At 40.3% G+C, this 6911-nt stretch overlaps 1 long non-coding RNA gene across 1 annotated transcript; it reads left to right on the top strand.

Moving 5' to 3' along the window:
- The first annotated feature begins 491 nt into the window (after positions 1-491).
- Positions 492-6309, top strand: LOC306774217. The gene is made up of 3 exons (XR_013771821.1): positions 492-1084; positions 4362-4456; positions 4552-6309. It is a non-coding gene; the product is annotated as an uncharacterized lncRNA (long non-coding RNA).
- Positions 6310-6911: the final 602 nt, after the last annotated feature.

Raw genomic sequence — 6911 nt, 5'->3', positions numbered from 1 at the left:
GATGTAGGTGTTGGGTTTAGGTATAGATATAGGTTGATAAACTTAAATATTATTTGTTATTTGTAATTTTTACTGCAGCAAAATTTATTAAAAATAAAAACACTGAATGTGTAGTCTTTTCAGCTCAAGGATCTAGTCTAGTCTTTGCATTGTCAATAAATTTATAAAATGTTATGTGTAATGTATAACATTCCGGCTGACTGCCACACTAATTCCCAGCAAATTGTCATCTTTGTTTTCCAGATTGAAATGAATGCAGTTCAAGTTCTGCAAGTTTACCAAACGCCATGGAAGCTGTTCAGCTGGAACATTATCGGCCACATCATAGAGGTTCAACTCGGCTTTGCAAACACAGGGACTGCTGCACTTTCAGAACCATCAGTGCTTTGAAATCACATCTTTCGCGATTGCATATGTGGAGGTACTGGACGGTGGACTACATTACCCACAAACCAATGTGCCTACGTGGGACGTTCGAGGCGGGACGTTGAGCCTATGAGGAGCGGCGACTCAGTGCGGAGCGCGAAGGGAGATAAAAGTTGCGGGTTCGCTTGTAAAAACGTTTTGAAAAGTTAATGATTAAAAATAGAAGTACGAGAACGGATAGTACGGTGGTGATCGGAGGAGGAGACCAAGCTGCTGGACACGGAGCTACCGGAAGGACGCCGTACAACATAAGAGTGCGTCATAGCTAAGTGCGCACAGCACTAGTTAGCTCACAAGTGTAGCATAGCATGTAGCTAGGTCATTGATTCTCGGAGGAGGAAGACTTTAGTGTTTCTCGGCGCACTGAGGAGAGACATGACGAGCCGATTGATCCATCAAAGGAGGAGCTATAACTACAACCGGTTCTGCAAGTCCAGTACTTTCATCGAGGTTGGAGCAGGTGACCACCCACAACCACCACCACGGATCAGTAAGGCATAAAGGGCCCTTATGCTAGCAACCTAGATATCTGACTACTCACCTATTTTCCCTCTGGATCCCCGTGGATGAACAGCTAAGTTCTGTGGCCAGCAATGCCACAGGTGGACGTTTGTGTGGACATATCACGAATTGGGTGTAATTGGTTGAATACTTTCAGGTATAGAGCTGCGGTTGAATTTGCATATTGATGTCAATTTTCTGTCTGCAGCTTTTGGGTTTTTTTCCCAAGTTGTATTATCTTATGTGTTGCCATCAGATTTATCTTTTTTTTTATTATAACCATTGTTGTGGCTGAAGGATGTTCCAGCTAGACAGTTGAGTTACTTACCTGCATAACTGGGTGGTGCTATTAGTCCTGGTGCATTTTCCTTTTGTTTGAAATAAATGTGCACCTTGTTTTATAACTAATTGTGCCTCTTTACATGAATGCTAAGGTTACACACACTAAAGCAATTATTTCGGTATCAGGGTTGGGAATGCTATGATGGAACTACTGGGTGTGGGGAAGTGTCCAGACGAGTGCTAATGACTGTGGTGGAAGATCACAAGTGTAACAGCTTTTAGCAACCCTAGAGTATACCCAAAGCCTACGCTGTGCCCTTTAGAACCCTTGGGTCCCTCCATAAGCACCGCAGTTGTTAACTAGGACACATACAGCTGGGGACGCAGTGACCAAGATCCTTTGTGCCCCAACTGCCCAGTAGCCTGTAACTAAGCCCCACTACATGAGTAAGTTCTGCTCATTACACATAGGACTGTCCAACTGTTCTTTTTTTATGAGCTCATGTTGTCTCTCATTTTTCTTATATTGATAAAAGCACAAGCTGTATTTTGATTTGCCTTTTTATTTGATTCAATGCTGCTCGTTTAAATAAAACTAAGGTTTTGAGGATGTATGTTGCATCTGTAATTATTTATGCATTTGATTAGATTGATTAGAAGTGATTAAAATTAAATTATGAAGTTGAGTGCAGTGTGCAATTTTAAATTACTCTTAAATTATTCTGCTATACTAACTTAATCAAATTCAAGTGGATTTTGTGAAAGAATTTGAGTTATTACAGTGTAAAATGATAGATTAGTACAATTTATGAAAGAGTTAGAGCAAGTAAGGATTAAAAGTTTAACCATGTAGATTTTTAAATTACCGTATTTTCACGACCATAAGGCGCACCGCACCAAAAGGCGCAGTCTCAGTTATGTGCTCCTTTTCTGTATTTAACACATACACAAGGCGCACCTGACCATTGGGCGCGGATTTTATGTACCGGTACAATCCACGCCCACACTCCCCCCTTTAACATTCTCAATGCACACAAGCATACAAGTATGCCTTTTTAAAAATAGAGCGGGAGCAAAACTGAGTTTGGTTGTGCTTTGTTTAAGTATTGATTACAAAGTTGTTGTTTTTTTTACCGGTAATCGTCATTAGTCAAACCCATCAAAGTCCTCATCCTCTGTTTCGGAGTTGAACAGCTGCGCTAAATCTCCAGCAAACATGTGAGGTTCACTTTCTTCAATGTCAGAGTCACTTTCCGTGCCGTGCGGCTCCTCGGAAATGATGCCGGCTTTTGCGAAAGCGCGGACAACAGTACCAGCAGACACGTTAGCCCAAGCATCTACAATCCATTCGCATATTGTGGCGTAACTCGCCCGGCGCTGCCTTCCACTCTTAGTGAAACTGTGATCTCCATCGCTCCCACGCCGCTCGCAGCCTTACTTTGAACGGCCGGTTCACACCGATGTTCAGCGGTTGTAGTTCGATTCATTAATATTAAATTCTCTCTCGGCTGCTCAATTTCCATGTTGCTTGGCGTAGTTGATGGCCTTCAGCTTAAATTGTGCTTCATAAGCGTGTCTTTTAGCCATGTTTAGGGTTGTTAGAAAAAGGTGTTCTGCATAACGCACATACCTGTTCTTTTATATGCGATCAACGCCCACACTTCACCCTTTAACGTTCTCATGGTGTTCTCTACTACGTCCGATTACAACAACAAAAACAACAACACGCACACAAAGGGCGCACTGCACGATAGGGCGCGCCGCACATTTTGAAGAAAATCTAAGACTTTTATGTGCGCCTTATGGTCGTGAAAATACGGTAGTGGAACAGTTACCAGAACTAAAGATGAAAAGTTATTACAATAGAAAATTATAATTTAGTGGAACTTACAATTGAGTTGTAAAAAATCCTAATTTAGAGTTGAGCAAACTCAAAAGCAAAACTTAAAATATTTAGTTTAGCTGTTCAACTTAAAATTTTATCGAAGTTTGTTGCCTTGAGATTTTAAGTTCACCCAACTTTTTCTTTTTTTACAGTGCACTTGATTTTGCTTGCTGATATTTTTTTCTTTTTTTGGCAGTTCCATACTTTGTGTGGTCATTTTTATGTTTGTACATAAAATATGTGTTTTGTTTTGTTTTTGTTTTTTTTTCACAGTATTTTTCAATGTTACAGATAGGCCTACAGACTACTGTTGTAGCATGAACAACTTTTGTTGGAATTTTGACTGATTCATATAAAGTACAATTTCTGTCAATTCTACTGCATTGGTCCTCTGTAGAATTTAGCAAATATTTATATTTGTACTTTCTTTGTGTACTTCACTCTCAATAAACAAATCATTGAGAAATAGGGTTCTTAAAGGTGTTCTAGGTTTAGCACAGTAGTGTGCAACTGGTTCATACAGAATTTAGTCATATGACACGTGTGTTTTCATGTGGCGACAAAACATCATTTTGATAAAGTGGTGTATAATTGTTACAAGAGTGTTACGTTTTGCAAAGAATCTGAGGTGTTCTGCTAACTAGGTGTGTGGTTGTGCTAATTCTGTGTAGAGTTTTGCAAAACCGGACCCTCTTTTGAAAATTGTGTTTCAGCAATAGTAAAAAACTGTAAATACGCTCCTGTCTGTCTCTCCCTAAATATGTATGTAAGTAGTATACATATATTTATATATTTTCCACATACATTATTAGGTGAAATAGAGAGAGAGAGAGAGAGACATTTTCACATCACCTCATGTTTCAATAATTTATGTAGTGTAAATATCAGAATTACAGTCCGATAGTTTAAGGTTCGTGTCGTTTAGCTTCCTAAATCTTTAGTGAAAAATACATCCCAGAATTCACCGCTTTATTTTGTTTATTTTGTAAACCGGAAACAGTTTGTGCGCAGCGGTCTCTGCGCCTTTACAGCAAAGCCGAGCACAGGAGCGTCTTAAATGTAGGAGCGGCGAGCTTCGCAACGTGAAAACGAGAGGCGGCTGACTTGACCGCAGTCAGAGATCTGAACAATCACGGCTTGCTACGTCTCCCTGAAGGACGCATGTTGGTCTGACAGCTGCGTGTGAAGGTTGTTCGTAGCTGTCCTGATGAAAGAGGACTCCCATTATTTTATTTGGTTTATTTTTACTCTCATTTATTACCCGCAGCTCCCGCGACCAGCCGAGGGACGGCGGAGGACCAGAGACAGCCGATACGGGAGGCGGCGGGGATGGAGGTTGAGACCCCCCAATGCTGTGATGGCGTGAGTTAAAGGAATGACGTCTCTTCTGTGGACTCGCAAATTCTATAAACTTCGCACGACTGGGAATAATCCCACTTTCACTTCCTCCTCGGCAGTTCGGAGGAGGGAAGCACGGACACCGCGAGGACCCCCTTCATGCCGTGACGTCACGCAGGGGTCCCCGCGACAGCCGCGTGGAGTGTGGCCGCCACAGACCACTCCTCAAGACTTCCACCAGCAGGGACATTTGCGTTCACAGAATTATTTGGAGTTAATGCTGTTACATTAACAGTGTGGTGTTTGGCATAAAGCAACATTTTTATTAACGTTAAAGATTTTAATCAGTGAATTAAAGAACAAATGCACATGGAAATAATGTAATCTATTATGTTTTTATCAGATAAAAATCACCTTGGACCAAAGTAAACAAAAAGCTTTGTGGTCCCTGAAATTGGCTGTCAGTGTGCACATGGAGGCAGCTGGCTTCTCGAGCTCGCTCAGCATTTAGAATAAGATTGTTGAAAATGTGTATGGAAATTGTTAATAAATGGATTAATATGCCTCTTCAAACCTGGTCAAATATCATTCCAACATTATAATCAGTCTGCATGTGGTTATAAATATTTTACCTGATAGAACAGAAATGGCAGAATTATCTCCCATGATGAATTCATAATCTGATCTGTGCTACTTTAAAACCAGCAAGTTTTACATAAATTCATGGGGCAATGTCATGTTTTCATTGAAGTTGCTTCCATTCACACTGTGTCAAGTTACGTGATTGCTCCCAGATGAGTTCTTCAACCAACAACGTCTGTTTATTACTCTTTTTGCAAATTCTTTCACAAAGAAAGGCCATACAGAGTACTGCAAGTGTCTTTGTTTACTTTCTCGCCTTCAGCGGTGCTGCATTGAGTTAAGTCTGAAAAACTGCATAGGTAAGACAAGGTCTACATCAGGGGTGTCAAACTCAAATTCACAGAAGGCCAAAATTAAAAAGAGGAACAAAGTAGAGGCCCAAACTCCTTTTTTTTATTCAGAAAGTGACAGCTATTAATCATGTTTTTATTATCTTTGAGACACAGTACTCTATTAAACATTTTCATATATTAAGTAATAGTTAGGCCTATTTTTGCTTAAACACTGAACCCAGTACAGAACAGACTCAGATCTGACTTTCAGCAGCCACATAAAAGATGTCACTAAGGATCTTTTTACCATCAGAAACATCAACATGATTAGAAGTTTAGTCTCCCAGAAAGACCAGTAGAAACTCATCCCTGCATTCATCTCCAGCAGACTGGATTACTGTAACGGTCTTTTCACAGGACTTCCTAAAAAGAGCATTAAACATCTGCAGCTCATCCAGAATGCTGCTGCTAGAGCTTTAACTAGGGCTAAGAGGTCTGAACACATCACACCAGTTATAAAATCCTTACACTGGTTTCCAGTCAATCGCAGGATAGATTTCAAAACCTGACTGATTTACAAATCCCAGAATGGTTTCGGGCCAGAATACATCTGTGATATGTTCAGAGAATATAAACCAAGTAGAGCTCTTCGATCCAAAGACTCGCGTCAACTAGTCCAGACCAGAGTCCGGACTAAACATGGAGAAGCAGCATTTAGCTGTTACGCTGCAAACAAGTGGAATAAACTGCCAGTGGAGATTAAACCCTCACAAAATGTAGAAACTTTTAAATCCAGGTTAGAAACATTTCTTTTCTCATGTGCCTATGCATGACATCTGCACAGTAACTTTTAATTAATACACAATACATAATTTACTTAATTCTGGTTTTAATTATTTTAATATAATTTATGATTTTATTGTGATTTTTCTATTTGAATTTTCTTTTATGCTTTTTTTCTGTCATGCTTTTAATGTTTCATGTAAAGCACTTTGAGTTGTCTTGTACATGAAAGATGCTGTACAAATAAACTTGCCTCGCCTTACAGTTCCAAAAGTTATTGAAGTTATCAATGAACTTTATCCCATGGGGCCATACATGCATTTGATTGCCATGTGTTCAGGCCCGGAAGTCTGCTGAAAACTTCTATTCCTTTCCCCGCTGTAGGAATAGGGCCTGAAATGAAAACATAGTTTCCTCCAGAGTGACATATGTCCTCCAACAGCAGAGAAAAGTCTTTCTTCAGGATCTCAGAGCCAGTTTTCCTCCTCAGAATATCATGAGCCCCCATGTGGACAATGATCTTCATGCCTTTTGAATGTGAAGACAGAATGGTCGGCAAGATCTCTGTCAGTTCCTTGACTGATCAGAAAAAGTTATATTTTCGGTCTTTGCCATTCTCACACGCTGCGTTATGGAGTCCCCAACCAGCACTGTATCTATTTCTGTTGGACTGGAGTTGGTGATGGTGTCTATAGCTGTCCTGGTTGTGGAATTTTGGCTTCTCCTTATAGCTTGGTTTTCCCTTGGCTGACTTTTGAGGCCATTTTTCACTTTCTTTTCAC

The sequence above is a fragment of the Telmatherina bonti genome (assembly GCF_933228915.1).
Source record: "Telmatherina bonti genome assembly, chromosome: 24".
Classification (NCBI taxonomy): domain Eukaryota; kingdom Metazoa; phylum Chordata; class Actinopteri; order Atheriniformes; family Telmatherinidae; genus Telmatherina; species Telmatherina bonti.
This window is presented reverse-complemented; position numbering and strand designations above follow the sequence as displayed.